The sequence below is a fragment of the Vicugna pacos genome, chromosome 17 (assembly GCF_048564905.1).
Source record: "Vicugna pacos chromosome 17, VicPac4, whole genome shotgun sequence".
In the NCBI taxonomy this organism is placed as follows: Eukaryota; Metazoa; Chordata; class Mammalia; order Artiodactyla; family Camelidae; genus Vicugna; species Vicugna pacos.
This window is the reverse complement of record NC_133003.1, coordinates 28,983,160-29,008,159: the sequence shown is the minus strand read 5'-3', so window position 1 is coordinate 29,008,159 and position 25,000 is coordinate 28,983,160. Positions and strand designations below refer to the sequence as shown.

Genomic DNA, 25,000 nt, shown 5'->3' with positions numbered 1-25,000 from the left:
GCAGTATCTAAATTTTAAATGATCCTAGTTAAATCAATAAATATGTTCAGACAATTTTATTTAGTTTTCATATTGTAATAACCAGGATTTTAAAAAGCTTTTTAATGAAATATACCTATAGAAAAGTGCAGACATATTTTTTGTTCACTTGGTTTACAATAGATTTTATTATTAAAGCAGTTTTATGTTCACAGCAATACTGTGCAGAAAGTACATAGATTTCCTATATGCTCTCTGCCCCATGTATGCATAGCCACTCCCCTACATTAACATCCTCCTCCAGAGTGGTATGTTGTTAGAAATGGTGAACCTATATCGATACATCATTATCACCTAAAGTCCACCTTACCTAGATTGCACACTAAGAGCATATTTAGTTTTGTGAGAGATTGCCAAACTGTCATACAAAGTGGCTGTACCATTTGCATTTCCACCAGCAATGAATAAGAATGTCTGTTGTTCCACTCCCACTCCAGCATTTGGTGGTGTCAGCATTCTGGATTTTGGCCGTTATGATAGGTGTGTAGTGATATCTCTTTGTTTTAATTTGCACTTTCCTAATGACATGAGATGTGGAACATGTTTTTATATGTTTTTTTGCCATCTATCTATCTTCTTCAGTGAGCTGTCTGTCAAGGTCTTTGGCCCATTTGTTAATCGGGTTGTTTTTTTTATCATTGAGTTTTAAGAGTTCTTTGTATATTTTGGATAATAGTCCTTTATCAAATGTGTCTTTTGTAAACATTTTCTCCCAATCTGTATCTTGTCTTCTTATTCTCTTGACAGTGTCCTTTGCAGAGCAGAATTTTTAAATTTTAATAAAGTCTAGCCTATCAATTCTAAAAAGTTGTCAACAAATCCAAGGTCATCTAGGGTTTCTCCAATGCTATATTTCAGGAGTTTTATAATCTTTCATTTTACATTTCAATCTATGACCCATTTTAAGTGACTTTTTGTGAAGGGTATAAGATTTGTGTCTAGACTCACTTTTTCGCATGTATATGTCCAGCTGTTCAGCACCATTTGTTGAAAAGACTGTCTTTATTCCATTGTATTGCCTTTGTTCCTTTGTCAAGATCAATTGACTATATTTATGTAGCCACATATCTTAAATATAAAGGGTGAGAAATTTTCACACACTGAATATACCCAAATAAGCATGTTTTTAATATTATAAGTATATCCAACTAAAAAAAAAAACTTCAGTTTTCCATATACATGTTCAAATATTATCAAAAAATACTTGCTGGCATTTTTATCCCTCAGAAATATGTAACCATTTTGATCTCTTCTGAATTTCTTCTTTCACCCATCAATTTCAGAAGTTGGACCCAATTGTAAGAACACAAAATTATCTGGTATACTACAAACATGGCACTGAGCATATTCCTCATCCTAGTTCAATGGGTACCCTACTCAATTCCAGGCTGAAATATCTAGTTTAACAATGAGATGAGATAGCTTTATACGTAGTCCCCCATCCTTTCTATAAATCACGTCAGACACTAATAATGATTCCAATTGCGTGGATTCTGAGTTCTGCTAATAAGGAGGAACTATGAAGAAATGATGACCCTGTTACTTTATCTCCATTCCTTATAGATGCAAGCGAGACAAGTTTGATCAAGTTTGAGACCAGGATAAAGTGGAATGAGGATTAGCTCAAGAGCAGCTGCTGAAACTTTCAGCATTCTTAAAGACGTAGAGTCCTGAGGTGTAGGGGAACCAGGAGGGATTCCAAACTATCTCAGCTATGTCGCAATACCAGTAAATAAGTCCTCAACTCACAAACTTCCTTGCATCCACAGCCCTGCATAGTTGTTTGTTCCAACTCTAATTGGATGAAGCAAAATAATAATTGCTCAAACAACTGAAAAATCCAAGGGTAAATCTTTAGGCACAGATGGACCCAAGGGCTCAAACAAAGCCATCCAAATCTAGCTCCTCTCTCTGCATCTTGCATAGACACCAGTCTCAATTAGGCTCTCCCACAGTGGTTTAAGGACAGCTCGCTGGCAGTCCCAGGACTGCATCTTTCCTCATTCATGCCCAGTAGGAAAGAGTGCAAATTCTTGACCCATCATTCCCACTCAACCAAGGATACAATATCTTGTCTTCTCCAATCTGATCTCCAATCTCTAATCATGACCATCTCTGAACAAATTATTATAACCAGGAAATGTGATATACTAATTGGCTCAGACCTAGGTACATGCTTAACCTGAGCTGGGCATTGAAATAATACTACCTTGTGGGCTAGAAAAAAAAATGGGGATATAGTTATTGGGAGAAGCAAAAGTAAGTACTGTGAAGCAGAAATACTTCAATAACCTCCACCAGTAATCCTGTCAAGCACTAAGAGTTAGAGAACCTGGTTAATCTGTAAAGACTTCCACACAAGGTGACCCATGTCAGTATCACCTTATTCTCACTGAGGTGCACAGTCTTTCTCAATACTGCCTGAAAAAACACCTTCAAGTTAAAGGAAGAAGAAGGAGGCTTGATTTGTCCGGAAAGTTTTCACTGGATAGATTAATTAATCTACGAAGTAAGAGCTGGACTGACATGGCTAATACATAAAGCACTAATCCCTATGATTTCAAAAGGGCACCTGTCGAAGTCAGAGCTGTGATCTTGAAAGGATTTGGTTGCTCATTGAAAAGCTCTGAAACGCTTTCTTTGCGAGCATAAAGAGAAATTAAGAGAGTTCATACAGAGGTGAAGTCTCAAGAAAAGTAATACAACAGAGCACATTCAATAACATTGTTTGTATTAAGGTAAACCTGCTGGTCAGCGCTGCCTGAGCTGGGTGTGGAGGCCTAATGAGCCACCCAAAAGGTCCCATCCAGAGAAACTAACAATTGCCAGGAAGGCAAACACTCAGCAGAATTTTTCTTCAAAGGGTAAATAGAAAACTGTGGGGCCAGGGGCTAATCATATGGTTTGGAAAATGCCAGCGTTTTGGGGGGCCTACTCAGAAAACACTAGGCAAGTTTTCAATAACCTACACTAAATGTGCAGTGTTATAAATTAATGGGTGATCACAATAGTATGCATGTAATCACACAGCGATAGCATATGACATCAATGGGTTAAATTTCCTTCACTGTTTATGGAACTATCTCTGGAATTCCGTAGCTGTTTACTAGATCAGCAATGGCATTATTCTTTTATTATATGCACTGAATGAACAAAAGCATGAATGAAGTGAATTAACTAGCGACTGACCTCTGGGAGTTTTCACGTGGGGGATAATTTTCTATTATGAACCTATGTCTGCAATAGTTGGAGCGTTTGCTCATTCTACAAAACAGATTTTGCTCTGTAAGTGAATTTCAGATTATGTTAAAGTGTCATTTTTTTTATTGTGGCTATAATGCCTATATCAGAGCCAGCCTAGCCTATAAAGGGTCTTTGGACAAGTTAGAAACGGTGTCCCTTAAGGACTGATGCAACTACTTGGGCATGTGACCTGGTGAAACGATGGAGCTCTGGTACAAAGCTAAAAGGTGCCCCATTCTCTGGAAGACTTGCGGTAGTGACAAGGGATTAGGCTAGATTTCCACTCCTACCACCTCATCTTTGTTGAAAGCATAAGGGATACCACCCTGGCTCACCCATAAGAAATAATTATAAAGAAAGGGGCAAAATTCAGAACTTCCTGCTATTTTGTGGAGTCATTTCCCTTAGGCCAGATTCTATTAATAAATGATATAATCAATTGTAAAAAAAAAAACTAATAGAATATATTTAAATGTTAAAAATTCAAATTCCCTTAAATTGTTTTTAACCAATTATTTATCAATATGATTTTTCCTGAAGGCCAGATGAAATAAAATCACTGAAAAGGTCAAACGCATACAACATGTATACGGTTGCAAAGACTTTTTAGTCTAATCTTATGGAAATTTTTCAAATTAAAATGTTGTTGCTATCCTGAAAGTTATTTTTTTACTTCTCTTCTTGCATCAATGGAAGTTATTTTTATCTCTTTTCCCTATGATTTCCCAATGGCTACTGCGATCAACTAAAGTCCCCCATTCTAATTCTAAAAGATGGGACACACTCAGAGGAAGGAAAATGGGGAAACAGTGATAGAGAATGGTAATGGAATTTATTTCATCCTGAAGCAAAAACAAAATGAATTCAATTCGCACAAAAGGATTCTGACTTGCAGCCAAAGGACTGAAAAAGAGCCTTCTGTTTACTTTTCATTAGGATAGTATACATGCCACATTCTTTTCTGGCTATCTTATAGCCATGAAATGAGCTTGCTCCTCCCAGCTGTAAGGCTCTGCAAGCTGAGGCTTGTTCTGTGTGTTGAAATGGGAAGAAATAGACTGTGAGCCAGCAGATCCAGTTTTGAATTTCAGCTTTTTAACAACTGTCCATATTCTTGGCAAATTGCTGTCTCTCAGGTTCCTTAACTGTAAGATGGGAGGTAGGGGTGGCTAAATAGTGATTATGTGGATGCCATTTATTGACAGTGTATGTACCTACCACTGAGATTAACACCTGCAATTACGTATCTCATCTCACTCTTGTAAGTCCAGTAAAGTGAGTGATTTCACAGCAGAGACGTTGAAGCTTGGATGGGTCAAATAACCTACCAAGGTCCTAGCTGCAGATATCAGAGCCAGGATAGCCCCAGAAGTTTCACTTAAAAGTCCATTTGGGATTCTTTCTTGCATGTTTACATGCGAACTGAAAAGCAATCCGTGGCATGAATCTCAGACAAGAGCTATCTGCAAGTTTTGTTTTTTTTTTTCATATACCTAAGTAGATTAGCTCCAGAAGCATAGAGTTTTCAAAATATGTTAGTGGATAAGAAACATGACTGCTGTCCTCATGAGCATGCTATGGGTGGCTTTCTGGAAACTTGGAGAATGTAAATTGCCATTGCCAAATCCACTGCTGTGCCATATTATCAGGTATTTACATGTCTCATAGGGCAGATTCAGATTTCACTTTACACAACTCATATTTTTCCTTAAGAATGGATAGAATGCAAAGAAAATGTCACAGGCTATAAGGCCAATTCCAAAAGAATTCTAGAAACATTCTGAAACATAGTAACATGGTGAAACAACTAGTAGTTTCTGAAATGATTGCTCTAGCTGGGAGAAGTTCTTTTAAGAGGGTAAGGTGAGGTATTTTTGTTTTTCAAATCTATTACATGACTTCAAAGACACATGCCTATTTATTCATTTATTCACTCAACATAACATATGAAGTACTTATTCTTCTGGGCACTAAAGCTGCAAGAGCAACCAAGATGGAAATGGTTTCTGTTTTCATGGAACATGGAGAGACAGAAGATGAACAAGCAAATAAATACACAAAATAACTACAGATTGGGATAAATGCTGCAAAGAAACTGGGTTGTTCTTCTCGAGAAAAATGAATGGAGGAAGCAGTCCATTTTAGCTGGAGTAGTCAGGAAAGGCTTTTTTGAAATTCAAAGGATGAAAAGAAGCCAAACATGAGAAGAACCAGGCTTGCAAAGGCTCTGAGGTGGGAAAGTTTAGCAAGTTTCTGGAAACTGTGTATGGTTGGCATAAGAAAGTAAGGGTAAAAATCTACAGCTGTACAACATAGGGGAACACATTTTTCCTTTTTCCTCAGGCTCTAATACGGCTTAGCATAGCACCGCCTGATTCATCATACTCTCAGACTCAACAGTGAAGCAAAACTGTAGGTGGAACCACTTGAAACTAATGTTTTTGTAGATCCAAAATGGCCAATTATCAGTAATTCCATATGGCTCAATTTAACATTTGATTTAACAAATGCTAGTATTCTATAAAATTCTAATTATCATGCTTGACACTGGGTCATAGATGTGTAATTTTAATAATAAGAAATGAGGCCCAGAAAAGTTAAAGTTGCATGTGGTTAGGTTGAAACTAAGACTAGAACTCAAGTCTTCTGATGGCTAGTTTCAAGGGCTTTTCATGATACCTTATGGTAGAAATCCTAATGCTTTAGTTGGCAACAATATGTTTCTAAATTTTTTAAATAATTAGCCAACACATTTAAAATATGAAATTTTACATCAAGATCTGGATTGCCAGCTTCTTTTTAATAGGGGGGAAATTTGTCTTGAGTCCAGGGCCGTGATGAGAGTCATGCAAATGAGGCAATCTACAGATAACAGAATTTCAGGAGGTGCCAAAAAACAGTAATCAAGATAAATAATATTTTAATGCAATCTTTAAAGAATCAAAATTAATGCAAAAATATCAAAATGTTAAATGAACACAGACTGTTGTTCATTTGTTGAAAGCCCTCTCTTGTTGTGTAATGGGAACAGTCATCTCTAATCAACCCTCTGTTCTGGAGTCACTTACCCACTGCATCCTCCCACTGGACAGATTTATGACAGTTGACAACTGTAATGCAAACATACTGAGTACCACAGCTTTATATACACTCATGTGTTTTGACTTTAGAGTTTTTAATAACTTGTTCCACTTAGTTCAAAATATGGGAAGATACCTTGGTAAGTGTATATATGGAAATACACATTCTTCCTTTTGCCTCAGGCTCCAGTATGGCTTCACATGGTAGTTCCTGGCAACAGAGAGGTGAAGCTGAGGAGCAGCAGAGCCTTTGTCCAGAGATGTACTTTCCAGGCATCAGTCTCCATTCAACCCTCTTCACTCACTTGGCCTTCTTTGCTTTTCTTCTCCTATCTTTTAAATGCTGGAAAGCCCCAAAATTCAGAGCTGAGCCCCTTTCTCTCCCCTAAGTAATCTCATTCAGAGATTGAAAATACGGATTCAAATGTCATCTACATGCTTGTAACCCCCTTAGATATGTGTCCAATCACGTGACCTTTCCTCCAAGCTCCAGATTTAAATATACCATTGCTTGCTTGATAGTATACTAGGATAACAAACAGGATTACCCTATTTGACCTATTAATAACAGGAAGGCTTTTTCCTTCCCACACTTGTTTCTCCTCCAATCTTCCCAACTCAGTAAATAACACCATTTTCCCAGTTCTTGAGATTAAACATCTAAAAGACATCTTCGATGTATCTAATCTCTCCATTCCCCACATTTAACCCATTAAGAAGTACTATTAACTCAGACTTTTTAAAAAATCTAAAATCTAGTTATCTTTTTCTATCTCTATTGCTACTATCATGGCTTAAGATACCACCATCTCTGTTTCTGACTGTTGCAAAAGCCTTTCAACTGATCTTTCCATTTTAACTTTGCACTCTTATCTCCCTCCCCATGCAAGTTTCCATTTAACAGCCAAACTCATCTATCTAAAATATAGATCAGATTATCCGACCACCCTACTTAAAACCTGACAATGTCTTTCTGTTGCAACTGCAATCCATACTACTTAATCTGATTCCTGCTTCATCCCATTCCAGCCACACTGGCTTGTATATTCTTAGAAACACTCCAGGCACAATCTCTCCTAGAGGCCTGTTCTTTTATATTCTCTTGACCTGAACAGTCTTCTTTCCACAGATTCTCACATGCCTGGTTTCTGCTTATCATTCAGATCTTAGATCACCTATCACCTCCCCATAAAGGTTTCTCTGGCCAGCCTGTCTACAATAGGTCCTTTGGTTATTCTTTCTCAGATCACCTTCTATCTTGTAAAATTACCCGACTTGTTTCCTTGTTTTGTTTTTTTTTTTCTTTTCTTCATATGGAGTTCACTGATACATTCCCAGTGTCTAGCTTAGTGCTAGGTAAGAAAAGATGCTCAATAAATATTTTCTGAATGAATGACTAGGGCCACAAACAAGTAAGTGTGACCAACCATATCTCAAGCAGATGACCTTAGCAGGAGTATTAGCTATTATAAACTATTTAATGAACCATGCAAATTAGTTTTCTCTCCAGAAACACAAAGCGTTTTTTTTTCCTAAATTTATTATCTCTGTAAGTTAATTTCAGAGCAAAATATTCCAATTCAGAGAGTACACAAATCCTTACTGTGAAATAGGATCCTGGAAAATGACTGAAAATTTAGAGTCAACAACTCCACATGAAATTGTGAATTATACAGTAATCAACAAAATGAAGACCTAAAGAGACCTGGAAAATAGTTGCATGGTAAAACTTTTGGAGGATAAAAAGATACCCTTGTAGCACTTTTTCCTGTGACTTTCATTTTTCCATATTTTTAAACAGCATCAGTCTCTGTGTACATTTATGGTTCCTAGATGACAGAGGCTCTCTAGTCACTATGGAATCTGGCCACCAAAGTCAAAAATAAAAGCATCAAAAGAGAAATTATTTTTAAGCAATTTGGTCTCATCTCATTATTGTGGCCCTTCTAAATTTGCAGCAAAACCCAAGATACAATTTTTAGTTTTTCTGTCTTCATCTCCTTGCTGTGTTTTGGCATATCACCATGTGTGATTTTTTAAAAACAAACAAACAAACAGCTTTCATTGTTATGTGTAAATTACACCCATTTAAGTGCACAATTTAAATGATTTTAGTAAGTTTAGTGAGTGGTGTCAACTTCATCACAAATCAGTTTTAGAACATTTTGATCTCCTCATTAAGATCCTTTATACTCATTTCATACTCATTAATCCAGATTCCCACTCCCAGACCCAGGCAATCACTAATCTACTTTCTATCTCTATAGAGACCTCTTTTCTGGACATACCATATCAATGGAAACATACAGTATGTGTTCACAATCATATGTTCTTCTTTTACTTTGTGCTATGTTTTTGAGATTTATCCACGATGAAGAATGTGCAAGTAGTTTGTTATTTTTATTGCTGAATAATATTCAATTGTATGGATATATATGTTGTGTATTTATTAACTAGATGAGGACATTTGGGTTGTTTCTAGTTCTTGGTCATTATAAATAACGCTACTATGAACATTCACACACAAATTTTTATGTGGTCTCATTGTTTCATTTCTCTTGAGTGGATACCTACGAGTGGATTTGCTCTTCCACTTCTGGGTGTTTATCTCAAGAACACAAAAACAATAATTCAAAAAGATATCTGCATCACCATGTTCATTGCAGCATTATGTACAATTATGTTTAACTTTTCAAAAAACTTCCAAACTGTTTTAGACAGTGGCTATAGCATTTTATATTTCTACCAGCAACATATGAGTGTTCCTATTCTCTACATCCTCACAAACATTTGTTACTGTCTTATTTATTATAGCTATTCTAGTGGGTGTGAAATGGTATTTCATTGTGGGTTTTTTCCAATATGTTTCATGCGTACAGCATTAAAATTTGACATCTGTATACACTACAAAGTGATCACCACCACAAGTCTAGTTAACACCCATTATCACATAGTTGATCCCCTTCACCCACTTTGCCCAACCCCTACCCCTTCCCCTCTGGTAACCAATATGGTCTCTATCTAAGAGTTTGGTTTTGTTTCATTTTGTTTGTTCATTTGTTTTGTTTTCTTAGATTCCATGAATTTGTCTTTCTCCATTTGATTTATTCACTTAGCATAATAACTTCACGGTCCATCCATATTGTTGCAAATGGCAGGATTTCATTCTTCTTCCTCTTTTTTTCAATGGTTGAGTAGAATTCCGTTGTGTATACAAACCACATCTTTATCCATTGATGGACACTTAGGTTGTTTCTATATCTTGACAATTGTACATAATGCTGCAATGAACATGGGGATGCAGATATCTTTTTGAATTATCATTCTTGTGTTCTTGAGATAAATATCCAGAAGTGGTAGTCCTATTCTTAATTTTTTGTGAATCTCCATACTGTTTTCCATAGTGGCTACAGCAATTTACAGTCCCAGCAACAGTGTACCAGGGTTCCCCTTTTCCCCACATCCTCTCCAACATTTGTTATTTCTTTTCAATAATAGCCATTCTAACAGGTATGAGGTGATACTGTGATTTGATTTGCATTTCCCTAATAATTAGTGATGTTGAACATCTTTTCATGTGCCTATTTGCCATCTGTATGACTTCTTTGGAAACAAGTCTATTCAGATTCTCTGCCTATTTTTTAATTCTTTGTGGGGTTTTTGTTGTTGTTGTTGCAGAGTGGTATGAGTTTTTTATATATTTGAGATACTAAACCTTTCTCAGAAATATGATTTGCAAATATCTTCTCCCATTAAGTACATTGCCTTTTCATTTTCATGATGGGTTTTTTCGCTTTGCAGAAGCTTTATGATTGATATAATTCCATCTGTTTATTTTTGCTTTTGTTTCCCTTGTCTTTGGAGTCAAAGCCACAAAAATATCGATGACAAGAAGCTTAACATCGATGTTTTCTTTTAGAAGTTTAATGGTTTCAGGTCCTACATTCAAGTCTTTACTCTGTTTTGAGTTAATTTGTGTGTGTGGTTTAAGATAGTAGTCTTGTTTCATTATTTCACATGTGGCTGTCCAGTTTTCCCAGCACCACTTATTGAAAAGACTATTCTTTCTCCATTGTATGCTCTTTGTTCCTTTATCATGAAATAATTTTCTAAATGTGTGTGGCTTTATTTCTGGGCTCCCAATTCTGTTCCATTGATTTGTGCTAGTACCATACTGTTTCGATCACTGTAGCTTTGCATTATACTTTGAAATCAGGGCATGATTTCCAGCTTTGTTGTTCTTTTTCAAGATTATTTTGGCTATTTGGGATCTTTTGTGTTTCCATACAAATTTTAGAATGATTTGTCCTAGATCTGTGAGATATGTCATTGGAGTTTTGATAAAGATTGCATTGTATCTGTAAATTGCTTTAAGTGGTGTCTCATTGTTGTTTTAATTTGCACTTCTCTAGTGACTAATGCTCTTGAGCATCTTTTCATATGTTCATTTGTGACTCCTAAATATTCTTTGGTGAAATGTCTGTTTATATCTTTTGATCATTTTTAGTGGTTGTTTGAGTTTTAAGGTTCTTTGTAAATTCTGGATGCAAGGCATTTATTAGATATGTGTTTTCTCCCAATCTTTTGTGTATCTTTTCATTTTCTTAATGGTGACTTTTGACATACAGAAGTTTTTAATCTTGATGAAGTTCAATTTATCATTTATTTCTTTTATGCACTGTGCTTCTGACGTAGCTGAAAAATAGGTAAGAAATCTTTGCCTAATCCAACATCTTGAAGATTTTCTCCTGTGTTTTATTCTAAAAGTTTTATTATTTTAGCTTACATTTAAGACTATAATTTTTATGTAAGGCATGAAGTGAGGGTATGAGTTCATCTTTTTGCATGTGGGAATCCAAATGTCCCAATATCATTTGTTGAAATAATATACTTTTCCCAGTGAATTTCTTTGGTATATTTGTCAAAAAATAAATTGACTATAAAGATTTATTTTTACTCTTGTGTTTCATTCATCTATATTTCTTATATGTCTATCAGAACCATACTGTCTTCTTCATCTGTATGTCTGTCTATATGTCTATTAATACCATACTGTCTTAATAATCATATTTACAGTAAGTTCTGAAATTGAGAAGTAAAAGTCCTCTGACTTTGTCTTCTTTTTCAAGATTGTTTTTGGCTATTGTAGGTGTTTTGCATTTCCATATAAATTTTTGGATCTGCTTGTCAATTTATGCAAAAGAACTACCCAGAATTTTGATAGGGATTGCACTGAATCTATAGGTGAATTAGTGGAGAATTTCCACCTTAGTAATATTGAATCACTCAGTTCTAAAGAACGCGGAATGCCTCTCCATTTACTAAGATCTTCTTTAGTTGCTCTCAACAAATTTTTATAATTATCAGTGAACAAGTCTTGCACTTTTTTATCACATGTGTATTTTATCCTTTTTGTTGCTATTTTAAATAGAAAAATATTTTACGTCTTCTGATTTGTCATTGCATAGAAATACACCTGAATTTCAGCTTGCATACATAGCTGTGATTTTCTGTTTTATAGTTATGTAACTCATAGACTATAACTCTATTCTTTTAAAATATATCATCCAGTGGTTTTCAGTATATTCAGAGTTGTGTAACCATCACCACTAATTCCAGAATATTTTCCTGACTTCCAAAAGAAACCTTGTGGCCATTAGCAGTTATTCCTCATTTCCCTTATCCCTAGTCGCTGGCAATGACTAACTAAATTTTTGTCATTATAGATTTGCCTACCCTTGGCATTTCATATAAATCATACAATATGTGGCCTTTTGTGTCTGATTTCTTTCACTTAGCATAATGTTTTCAAGGTTCATCCATGTTGTAACATGTATTAAAATCTCCTTACTTCTTATGGTTGAATAATATTCTATTATATGAATAATACTCTTATATAATAATATATATTATAATATTATTCTATTCTATTATATATAATATTCTATTGTATAAAAACATACTTATCCATTAAACAATTGTCAGACATTTAAATTGTTTCCACCTTTCAGTTATTATGAATAATGGTACTATGACCATTAATGTGCAAGTTTTTGTGCACACATATGATTTCACCTTTCTTGGGTATATACCTAGGGGTAGAAAAGCCAGGTCATACGGTAACTCTACATTCAATCTCTAGGAGAACTGCCAAATTGTTTTTGAAAGCAGCTGCACCATTTTATATTCCCACCAGCTATTATATGAGGGTTCCAATTTCTCCATATCCTCACCAAAATGAGTCTTTTTTATCATAGCCATGTTAATGGGTGTGAAATCACTATGAGTGTGATTTTTATCTGGGCACTAATGGTGTTGAACATCTTTTCACGTAAGTATTAGCCATTCGTACATCTTATTTGGAGAAATGTCTATTCAGGTTCTTTGTTCATTTTCAAATTGGGTTGTCTTTTCACTATTTATTTGTAATAGTATTTTATATACTCTATATACAAATCCTTTATCAGATAAATGATTTGCAACTATATTCTTCCATTCTTTTGATGGTATTTTCATTTTCTTGACACGTCCTTTTAAGCGCAAAAATAGTTTCACTTTGATGGCATAATTACCTATTTCTTTCTTTTGTGGCTTGTGCTTTGGTTGATCTAACCAACCACTGCTTAATCCAAGGTCATGATGATTTATACATACGATTTCTTCCAAAAATTTTTTAGCTTTATTATATTTAGGTCTTTGATCCATTGTGAGTTACTTTTTGAATATTATGTGAGATGGAGGTATAACTTTATTCTTTTGCCTGTGGATATCCAGTAGTCCCAGCATCATTTTTTCAAAAGATTATTCTTTCCCTATTGAATGATCTTCACACCATCATAATCAGTATCATGAGCCTTAATAAAACATCAAGTTATGATATTATAATGGTAATACTATACCACATTTATTTGTGATAGTTAAAAGCCTTTACATAATCATTTCATATTTAGAATAATACTTAAAAACAATTTTAGAGACTGTTTCCATTTTAGACTATCTTAAACTAATCATTCCAATGCAGCTGTTGTCCAGCCTGAGCAAACTTTCGTCAGAGTTCTAATCAAATTACAGAAGAATTTGATACCAGATTGTTATAAGTTACAATGTTTTCTGCTGCATGTAAGAGAAACCTCAATCACACTGGCTTAAATAAAAACGAAATTTATTATCTCACATAAGAGGAAGTGCAGAGATAGGACAGGCTACTGAGTTAGCTGATTCAGTGGCAGGCTGAGGAAGGTAGATAGTTCCCTGGGAAGGCATATTCTCCAGAACCCTGTTTAGATATGTCCAGGGAGGATAATGTAAAAGAAGCAAACAAAAAGCCAAGGAAAAAAAATGTACTGAGGAACTACTCCCAGAAAGCAGAAAACAATAACTAACCCCAGGATAATCCTCGCCCCTAGGGCATGAGGCTCTTGTGAGGACTGCAGGATTTCTGTTTATAATGACATACCTATGACTGCTACGTCTTCCATTATTCTCTTTTCAGGAATGGGAGTATTTATTGCAGTTTATTACAGTTACCCAACCCTGTTTCATCTTTGTAACAGGTAAGTTATATAAACTTACCTTTCTAAGTTTAGAAGTCTCTGGAGTAAGAGGGGTCTCATTCATGCTTTATAGAGAAATTATCATGATATCTTGAATGTTGAGCCCAATACTATGATTGTATGGGACTATGAATTGTCTACCTTGGGTATGGAATGAGTATATTTTGCAATATTTAAGGGAAGGAAGCAAACATTTGTGACCAAAAGGGTAAAGTATGATAGATTATGTTGTATAATTGTTCAAAATATTTGGTGCTTCTCTCTGAAGGAAGATTATACATCCCTGCCCACTGTCATCAGGATTCACCATTCGACTTTCTTTGGCCAATAAAATATGAGACGCCACAAATACCACTTTCAAGCAAAGGCTTTTAAAGGCATTGTATGATTCTACTACATTTTTCATTTTCCTTTACCATGAGACTAGCAATGTTCCAGGGAGGGGTTGCTCCTTCAGCACGGGTCCCAGAATGAAGACACTATCAAATAGAACTACACCTGACCAATGTAAGAAATATTACAAGACCAGGAAATAAACGTTTGTCGTTTAAGCTTCTGAGACTTTGGGATTGTTTTGTTACAGCAACACTAAAACTCAGCTGACTAAAATGATGACTATTTTTACAATTATTTCTGACCTTTTTATTCTTTAAATACATCTCATGAGGCCATAATATAAAAGAAACCTTTGTTTCCTTAATTAGACTCAATTCCAAAGTGTAAAAAATTAGAAAAAGACTTCTTTGAAGACAAGGCCTGCCATAAACTTTATCTGTCAATCTAAATCTACATAAATTAGTATCATCTTCCCTACTTAAATATCTGTAAGGTTCTAACATCTGAGTAAATGATGCTATTATTCCAATATTCAACTGGTTAATTCGCAGTTCTCAATATACTCAAACATATAAAATTTACATTATAATACACAAGCCCTGTATTCTACACTTATTTATATTTGCATGAGTGTTTCCAAATTAAAATACTCTGTTATAGATAAAAAACCAAAATGCATCTGTAGGGTTTCTTATATAAAACTGGTTCTTAATATCATACATTGAATATTTTTTAATAAACCAAGAGTCTTCTAAATTAAAGCCATTTGATTCTCAGCATGTTGCAACCAGGTTCAACTATTTGAAGCAAAAACAGAAGACAGGTTACCTGTAATAATCTACATTTTGTTGACTATGGCAGAAAAAGGAAGTGCTTTGTGGTAGTAGCAACATATTTATTGGTATATTCCAAACCGATATTAAAATTAAAATCTGTACATTTTATATTGTATTAGACTAACATTATTTATGACAATAACCAGATGTTCTTATAGACTGAAAACTTTATCTAAGGTTATATGTTATAGCTTTAAAGAAAACCATAATTCTGACTCTGGTTCTACTGTTTGTAAACAGGACTGCTTTGTGGCAAACTAAGAAACAATTTCCTAAACATGTAAATAAACAAAAAGCAAAGCTCCTATGGTCCCTTTGCAGATTTGTATTTTTCTATTTAGTGTTTACATTTTAGCCTAAAGGAATTAGGAAGAATATTGCTCTGAAAAAAACAAAGATAGGAAAACGCTTCAGCAAGCTAACCAAAGAGAAAAACAAGTGAGATAAAGAAGTGGGGAGACAAAAATAAAAAGCTAAAACAACTCGGTAAGGATTAAGTAACTTCTAATCCCATATTAGGAGAGAGGCAAGCGGATTCTCTAAACAATATGACAGAGATTAAATTTTTGTCCTATTAGAAATGAGTCCTATTTTAAATAGAATCATTTTATTATCTAAATATAGGTGTAATTAATTTTAGTTTAACTAACTGCATTATCCATGATTGTCTATTTGAAAGACTATCAAGCTGTTAGGCCAATAGAGAAAGAACAGGGCTGGGAGGAGACCAAAGATAGCAGTGGAGGCTGTTACCAATGCTTGTGCATTTTCAACAATCCATTCCAGCAAATTCAGCATAGCATCACTCACTTGAGCATCCTGGGATCTGAATTACAAAATACTTTTTAAATAATCTTGCTTTGTAATTTTAAATATATAATGTAAAGCTAATGGATGACAACATTAGACAAAAAGAGATATGATTTTAAGTAAATATATTTCAGTACTTAGCATATTATATGTAAATAGTACATCTTTTGCTCTGTACTTTTATCCCCATGTTCACGTCCACTTTTACAAATTTCATCCATTCTACAAGGGCTATCACCTCCTCCAAGAAAGTGAATTTATACCTTTTTTATGGCATTTTTCAGAAGCGTAGTATGGGCAGCTTAGAGTGGGTTTACCTTTTACTCTACAACTTTGAGCAGGTTGTTTATTCTCTCTCTGCCCTGCTCTGCTTGATTTGTAAAGTAAAGAGTAAATTAAAATCTACCTCTTAGGGTAGTTGTGAGCATTACAAGAAAGAAAAATACAAGGCACTTAGAGCAGAGCCTGACACATTCAGTTCTCAGTAAATTTTGGCACTTTTAATTCTGGAGAAAGCAAAGAATAAACCGCATTACTGACTATTATATTCCATACCTAACACAGTGCCTGGCACCTAGTAGCTCTCAAACACCTACTTTTGAACAAATAAAAGAACTCTTTCTTGAGAAGTATTTCTAATTAGAGGGTAAGAGGAGGAAGAGCCAGAAAAAGGAGTTCAGGGTGGAGGCAAGCAATTAAAGAGTTTTTAAAACTAAAGGAAATTCAGTGTGGGGACTGGTGGGAGAAGGCACCAGGTTCTTCGGTCAGGCCACTAAAGTAACTTGCTTCTCCTGGAGATTACATTAGGAATTTTATTAGGAAAATGGGTCATAGTAATAAATGTAAACAGATCCCAAATCTCTGGTTAAATTTGGTTGATTAATACAAATTTATTTCAGGGAAGAGTAGCAAATTTGCACCACCATAAACTGTTTTATGATAAACATGGCTTATATACTTTAGATATACTTGAAGACCATTTTAAAAATGCTTTTATAAAAACTTTAGAAAATTCCTAATCTTTCCAAGAGAGGTTGTCTTAATCAAATTACCAGCAAAGAAATCTTTATCTTGTATGCTTGCTTTGAACTTTTCTGTTTTTCAAGGGCTCTTCAACAGATTAAGGTGTATTTAAAGACTATGATTATAAATGTATGTGTGTACACATGCATTATGCATGCAGTGTAAGTGCATGCATGGAAGTATATGAACAGAAAAAAATCCTTTCTGTTAACTTATCACAAACACACAAAGATATTAGATGTCAGAAGACCATGCAAGATGAATATCCTCAAATCCCTTCTACTGCCTTTCACCATTTTTCTTGTCCTTTCTCTTTTTTGTTGCCCTTTCTACCCCTCTGAACTCCCTCCATCGTCCAATCTCCATTCTAGAAGAATAGTTCAAGCAGAATGAGTAACTCATTCTAAATTCCACCCATGCCTCCATCCTGGTGGTCATGGCAGATTCTTACCCTGTGTCAAAAGAGGGGACATGAAAATCTTTCAGATTCTTCAGACTGGATCTTCTATGAGACAAACAAACCTTTCTCTTCATGGTACCAACTATATATCTATTGCTTAATTTCAGTGATTATGCTAAGCAACATATCTGACTCCTGCTGGATGAGAAAAGGTGAAAGAGAGAAAAAAAATTCCAATCTGCTGCACATATTTCTGTTAGTGAAATAAAAGCTAGTAAGAGGGCACCTGAGTAGAGTTGGAGCCCAGATGTTTCTGGTCAGCGGAGTTAGACAACTTCCCTCTCCACATTTGTCAATTCGGGTGAGGATTAGATGTTCTAATCTAGGGATACTGGAGTGGATTCCTTCATACATGTGCCCATTTGCATCCTGTAATTTTCACTGGGGCCAAAAGCCATCCAGGAGGATATTTAAATTCTACCCACTATTGAGGTAAAGAAATAACTAACAGAGAATTGGGGGCCTTAATGGAAGTCAGATTTTAGAAGGAGATTTGCCAAAAAAGAATTCGCCATAAAGGAAGACTAATCTGTGAATGAGTCAGACTAGTAACACCACCTGAGATGATAGGGGAGTATGGGTTATTGGTATGGCAAGTAGCCGAACTTGTCCTAACTCACTACCCTAGTGAAATCAGTCCATGTGAATGTGTGCGTGTGTGAATTTCTAAGACTACAGCACTTCGGGACTCAATCATCTTCACTCTGGGGCCCTTCCAACACTCATCACCACTTTTCACCTTGGAAAAGCATCTTTGCCTGGATGAATAAATGAAGACCTATATCAGATCATCAGTAGCAACAGTGACAGTGGCAGGCAGTGTAAGCAGTACTCAGGGCAAGAGAGTGTAGGTAACGCCACTGAAATAATTCCACTTGGGATCTTAGCTTCAAACTCAGAGCTTGACTAGCTTTGCATTTGAGTAAAAAAGCTTGATTGTTAACCACTGAACACTGGGGCTCAAGTAAGAATCCCCTACCTCCAATCCTAGCAATTGAGTGGAATTTAAAATAAGCATTCCATTTGCTTCCTAAGAACAAAAACACAGAGTTCTTGATTTATTGGTGATAATGCCCATCACTGAAAGAACAGGATCATATCATTAGCTGAAGAAGTCAGATTCACTGTTTGTTGCAACAAGGAAGAAAACATACTAATGAGGAATCATGGGCATCTCAATGAGAGGGTGTCACAGCTTATTATAGGACTTAGGCTCATATTAGCTGATTTGGGGGGAGGTTTAGGAAAGCAGGGCTTTGCTCTGGATTGGATCTTGTGAAGAAGTAAGGGTAACTTGTTAATTGTGAATATTAATAGATCTTATCTACATGACAGGAAGAATGAAATAAGTCATAGCTACAATTGGTAAAAAAAAAAAAGACCATTCATATTAGCAAGGATAGGGAAATGTGTGGTCATTTTTGTGGTTTAGACAATGTTCATGTTCTCGTCTGTATTTAGACATGATTATGGAGTGGTCTTGTTTTCGTCTTGATCCATTATGGTCACAGAGTAGCCTTTTCTGATGCTGATATTCTATGGAATGGTCCATGCACGACAACAACAACCCACCAAGGCCAGCTGTGAGTGGCAGGCCAGCTTCCAGAAGTCTCTTTTTTACTGGTGACAACATTAGCTAAAAGCTTTAGATTCTAATTTCAATAGCTTCAAACACGACAGATATTCATTGGGAGTAGTGTCAACCAAGTAGAATCCTTATAAAAATGTTGAGTCTGAGGAAAAATGCAGCCAAGTAATAACCTCCAAAGTGATTCCTGTACCTAGTATCTCCATAAAGATCCTGGAAAATACACAGGCATCTAGTAACATCGGATTTCCTGTGCCTATGCAGGTGGGGTCTAAGAGAATCTAAGACTTAATGTGAAACCTGGGATAATCAAATGTGTGATAATGGCTCTGATATTTAAACTAAACAGGTGTACAATGAATCATTTAAAAATGTTAGAGAACTTTTCTTTCATATTAAATTCTTCATTATAGTTAGAAATCTTAAAATACTGATTTGTCTGTTATTTCTAAAAAAATTACCATATATATGATGACACTAAAGTGGACATCTGCTTTTGGCTGCCCAATATCTACCCTCCTCCTTCCTTGTAAGAGCACCCAGAGTTTCCTTTGGGAAACAATCCCTCCCCATTCCCAGTCAGGGTTTGGATAGGACCCCATTCCCAGTCAATCAACATATATCATCTCCTTGGTTGTAGTGACTGATTTAAAAACAGACACAGTCCAGCCTTAAGCCAACTAGATGCACATTTATGTGACCATGGCAATTAGTTCAGAAGTAGGCATATGATCTCAGTTGATGCAAATGAAAGTGAACTTCAAGACTTTGACGAAAAATGCTCTACTTGGTGATTTAAGAATATGAGATTGAGAATGCTACAGCCAGTCTATGAGCCCAGAGAGAGTTAGCATAAGGATTGAGCCAACCTAGAGAAAGGTAGAGAATGGAATCTTGGCAATGCTGTTTGATCTCTGGATGCAGCTGGATCTGCTCTGCGTTGCTAAGTTATATGAACCAACAAATAATCAACTACTTATTGTTTGAACCAATTACAGTTTAGCACACAATCACTTTAAACACAAAGAATGCTGATAGAACAAACATGCAAGTTAGTAACTTTTGATTAGGAAACTTAACTCAAATAAAGCAAAATTTCTATTATACGTAAAAACAGCAATGTAATATCAAAATAATAACATGATCACCAAATCAATTCAAACACCCTCAGTATGCCGTGATTTATGATCTAGTTCATAAGTAATACCATCTTCATAAAAGGATACTGATGCAATTTCCTCTCCAATGTTAACAATGACTGAATGATTTTTAAAGTATATAATAATCTGTTTTATAAAACAGTAAAATATACTATTTTTAAGCTGTGAGTGTTTGAGGTTTTTGACAAAGTATGAGAAAGATAAGTTTCTGAGAGAATTTATGAGTACAAATAGTTTTATCCTCTGTACTTTCATTTTTAGATTACTTTATTGCATAATTTTGACCCTTCAAAGGTTCTTGCACTAAGCTTTTTATTTTTACCTTGAATTGTAAATTCCCCTGTAGTTCTACAAAACTATGACAGGGGATATTTCTTTAAAGATCAGCACATATACATTTCTATTCATAATACTTAAACAAAAACATCCATTAGCAGTCTGGATAATGAGTCTTTAATACTCAACCAAATCACATTAATGTAGGCTCTAATACAAAAACTTTATTTGCTTTTGTTTCTTTTTGTGGGAAAAGTATATTATAATTGTATCCTTCAAAAGAGTGTGCATAATAAAATTTTATTCAAGAATATAAAATTAAATTTCAAATAATCTCACAAGAAATGTAGTGAGAGTCCACATGCTAGCTTATCTATAAATTATACATTTTCTTTCATTGAAATGGATCATACATTCCTCTTCCTCTCTAAGTATAATCCCCCCATGTGTGCTCTAAGTCTCATTCACGTCTTCCTTTTCAAAGGCATCTCACCGTGATTATTTTTTCTCTCGTCTGTATCTTTAAAATCCAAATCTCTTCCATTGGGAACAAACTGCAAAACCTCCCTGTAAACTAATACTGTAGCTGTCTAGCTCTTCTACTTCCTTTCACTATCAAATTTCTTGACTGTTGTCTTCATTGCTGTCACCACTTCCTTGTCAGTCACTCCCCAACCTTCTGGAATCTGCCGTCTATGTCAATGGCTCTACGGAAGTAATCTTGCACAGATCACTGTTGATTTTCATGCTACTTTTCAAGACTTATTTTATTTGACATCCTAGGAGCACAGATATTTGCTGACCTATTTCTGTTTATTGAAAGACCCTTTTACAACATTGGTATGAGCAACACCAAATACAGGCAGTCTTTCCCCTACTTTTTCGACTGCTTTTTATTGATCCTTTACCCATCTTTACATGCCATTTCTGCCCAGGCCTTCTTTACTTCTTACTTTTTGCCATCTCTCTAGTTTTTCTCCTCTACTCTCTCTGAGGCTTTACTCACCATTTATATTTTGATAACTCCTAATTCTATGTCTCTAACCCAAATTTCCAACCTGGGTTTTAGAACCATACACCCAACAGCCTATTCAATAGCTCACAGAACCTCAAATTTAATCCATCTGAATTTAAGTCATAATATGCTCTCCCTCTCAAATGATCCTACCATTCACTCAGTTTTCTAAGCAAAAAACACAATCCTTAAATCCTCCGTTTTCTTTATTTCTGACATCCAATCAACCAGTAAGCAGGGCCTTGTAACCCAAACCTTTGTCTTAGCAGCAGTAAGAAATCACTGAAGGGCATTAAGCAGTGGAGGGACAAGACCATATTAGTATATTAGAAAGATTACTCTAACTACAGAATACAGGTTGGAGTGGAGCGACATGAACTGAAGTAGGTACCATGGGAGAAGTGATACTTTAATGGATATTACACGTCAAATATAAAAACAAAAACACTGAGGAAGAACATTTTTTAAAAACCAAGGTTTTGACTAAATATACTAGAAATGACAAATATTTCTTCCCACTATATCATCCCTTTAGAAAGTCTGCTCCCTTATAGCCCTATTTACACCCTATAACCCTGTACCTCTTTCCCCTACTCTCAGCTGATTACACCACCTGTGGATACGGACTTGAGAAAAAACTTACCACAAACTGGAGTTAATCAAGTTAAGGCTTTTTCTACTAGGTGCATGAAATGGGATAGTTGGTCTCTACTGGGGTCTTACAGTAATTTGCTTATTTTGTTGAAACAACATGGTTTACTTTTGATGAATTTTTGAGTACTACACCCAAACAAAACGTCAGAGAGAATATAATATCAGTAAATGTGAAACAATCTCTGAAAAGCTAATACTTTTTAATCAAACAATTGACTTTAAAAAATCCTACAGAAATATTTTTTAAATAGTGCAAAGATTTGGAGAAGGGCAATGATGTTCACCACTGGGTTATCCACAATAGCAAAAATTTTAAATAGCAAAAAGTTGGAATAACTAGATGGTCCAAAATAAAAGATTGCTTAAGGATATACATAAACACATTAACAATGTTTTTTCTGTATGGTGAAACTATAGTGATTTTATTTTCTTTTGCATTTTTCAAGTTTTCCAAACCAAGCATGTATGCCTTTTAAAATCAGAAACAAATAGAAAATATTAATAAAAGAGTCTAACTTACCACTTTAATTAACCACGTAATCAGTTTCAACATCACAATAACGGGACAAAATGACATTATGTACCTGCAAAAGGAATGCATTACATTACTTATGTGGTGTTTTTTGCCCCAGATGTTTAATTTTGTCATGAGTAAACAATTAGACAAATCCACATTGAGAGACATTCTACAACTCTCCAAAATGTCAATGTCTTGAAAGACCCCAAATGTTCTAGATTAAAGGACACCAAAATGACATTACAAATTAATGTGAAGTATGATCTTTGATTGATCCTGCATGGGAAAAAACTTGATAGGAGAACTGGAGAAATCTTAATATAGACTATGTACTACAATATATTACTGTCCAATATTAAATTCCTTGAGTGTGATCATGATATTGAGATATATTATACATGTAGCATTATGGTACATAATGGTATGTAGGAAAGTATCCTTGTTCTTAGGAGATACATGCTATTATAAAATGCTGTAATAATTTAAATAGTTCAACTAATACATACATACACACACACACACACAGTCTTATTGTATACCATTGTTTCTCAAGCTGTTTATTAAGGAGCTTTTTAAAGATTTTTTCCTCTAATTAGCTTCCTCCCTTCATGAAAAAAAAAAAAACTGTGATTAGAAAAAAACACGTGACATAAAATTTGCCAACTTGAACATTTTAAAGTGTATGGTTCAGTATTGTTAAGTATGTTCACATTGTTGTGCAGCCAATCTCCAGAACTTTTTCATTTTACAAAACTGAAAATTTAAATCTGCTAAACAACTCCCCATTTCTCCCTCCCTCCCCCATTCCCTGGCAACCACCATTGTGCCTTCCAATTCTATGATCTTGACTGCTCTAGATTCCTCACAAAAGTGGGATTATACAATACTTGTTATGTGTGATTGGTTTATTTCACTTAGCATAATGTCCTCAAGGTTCATCCATGTTGTGGCATGTGTCAGAATTTCCTTCCTTTTTAAAACTGCTTAATATTCTATTGTTTGTATATGCCACATTTTGTTTATCCATTCATCCATTCATGGACACTTAAGTTACTTCCTACCTTTTGACTATTGTAAATAATGCTTCTAAGAACATAGGTGTACAAATACCTCTTTGAGGCCCTAGTTTCAATTCTTTTGGGTATATACCCATAAGTAGAATTGCTGGATCATATGGGAATTCTATTTTAATTTTAAGGAACTGCCATATTGTTTTCCATAGCTGCTACACCATTTTACATTGTCACCAACAGTGCCCGGGTGTTCCAATTTATCCATATCCTCACCAACAGTTGTTATTTTCCATGTTTTTGATAATAGCCATCCTAAGGGGTGTGAGGTAATAATAGTTCATTGAGATTGTATTTTGCATTTCCCTAATGATTAGTGATTTTGAGCAACTTTTCATGTACTTTCTTGGCCATTTGTGTATCTTCTTTGGAGAAATGTTTACTGACATCTTTTGCCCATTCTGAATAATATAATTTGTCTTTTATTGTTATTATTGTATAAGTTCTTTGTATATTCTGAAGATACACTTATCAGATATATGATTTCTAAGTATTTTTTCCCATTTCATTGGTTGCCTTTTAATGCTGCTGATCATGTCCTTTGACGCACAGAAGTTTCAAATTTTGATGTAGTTTAATTTGTATTTTGTTGTTGTTGTTGCCTGTCAGTTTAGCATCATATCCAAGAAATCACTGTCAAATCCAATATCATGAATATTCTCCCCTGTGTTTTCTTCTAAAAACTTTCTAGATTCAAGTTTTATGTTTAGGTCCATTTTGAGTTAATTTTTTATGTAATATAAGGTAAGGGTCCAACTTCATTCTTTTGCATGTGGACATTCAGTTTTCTATAGACTTCTTATCATGAATCAACACTAACTGGCTTTAGGTTAGGGATAGTTAATAAGAAAAACTTACTACTTATATCTAACTTCACTTTTTCTGACAAAATAAGAGCACTGATGTTACTTAAAAACAAACTGGTATTAAATGTCAATTCACTTCATTTAATCTTTTCAAAGATGTGTTTTCCAAATATGTTCATTTTTCTAAACTTGAGTGCTTGCTATATAAAACTGTTTTATTTAGAGAAGTATTCATAGGGAATACATAGGGAAATATTTAACTACTGGAGCAGTTTTTTTCTGAGAAAATCTTCAGGTAGTAGCCCATTTTAGAAATTTCAAGTTTATGTATGAATTTTGTTTATCTAAAAGTGCAGGCAGGAAACAGTCCCTGTAGAATGTCATAGACCAGGGAGAAAAAAACAAAAAGAAAAAATAATTGAGGGGAAAACCTGCAAGCAGTAATGCCTTCAAAAACGTTCCTCATACCACACTTTTCTAAAAAAAGAAGACATCACTACTTTCAAATCAAAAGTCAAATAGATGACTTAGGTA

General features: G+C 34.9%; 1 long non-coding RNA gene across 2 annotated transcripts in view; it reads right to left on the bottom strand.

Moving 5' to 3' along the window:
- The window catches only part of LOC140686579 (uncharacterized), a 63,579-nt gene that overhangs the window by 34,625 nt on the left and 3,954 nt on the right, over window positions 1-25,000 (bottom strand). For both annotated transcript variants that reach the window (XR_012060409.1, XR_012060410.1), the window contains exon 2: window positions 22,594-22,657. This is a non-coding gene — a long non-coding RNA (uncharacterized lncRNA). The remainder of the gene's footprint in view (window positions 1-22,593; window positions 22,658-25,000) is intronic.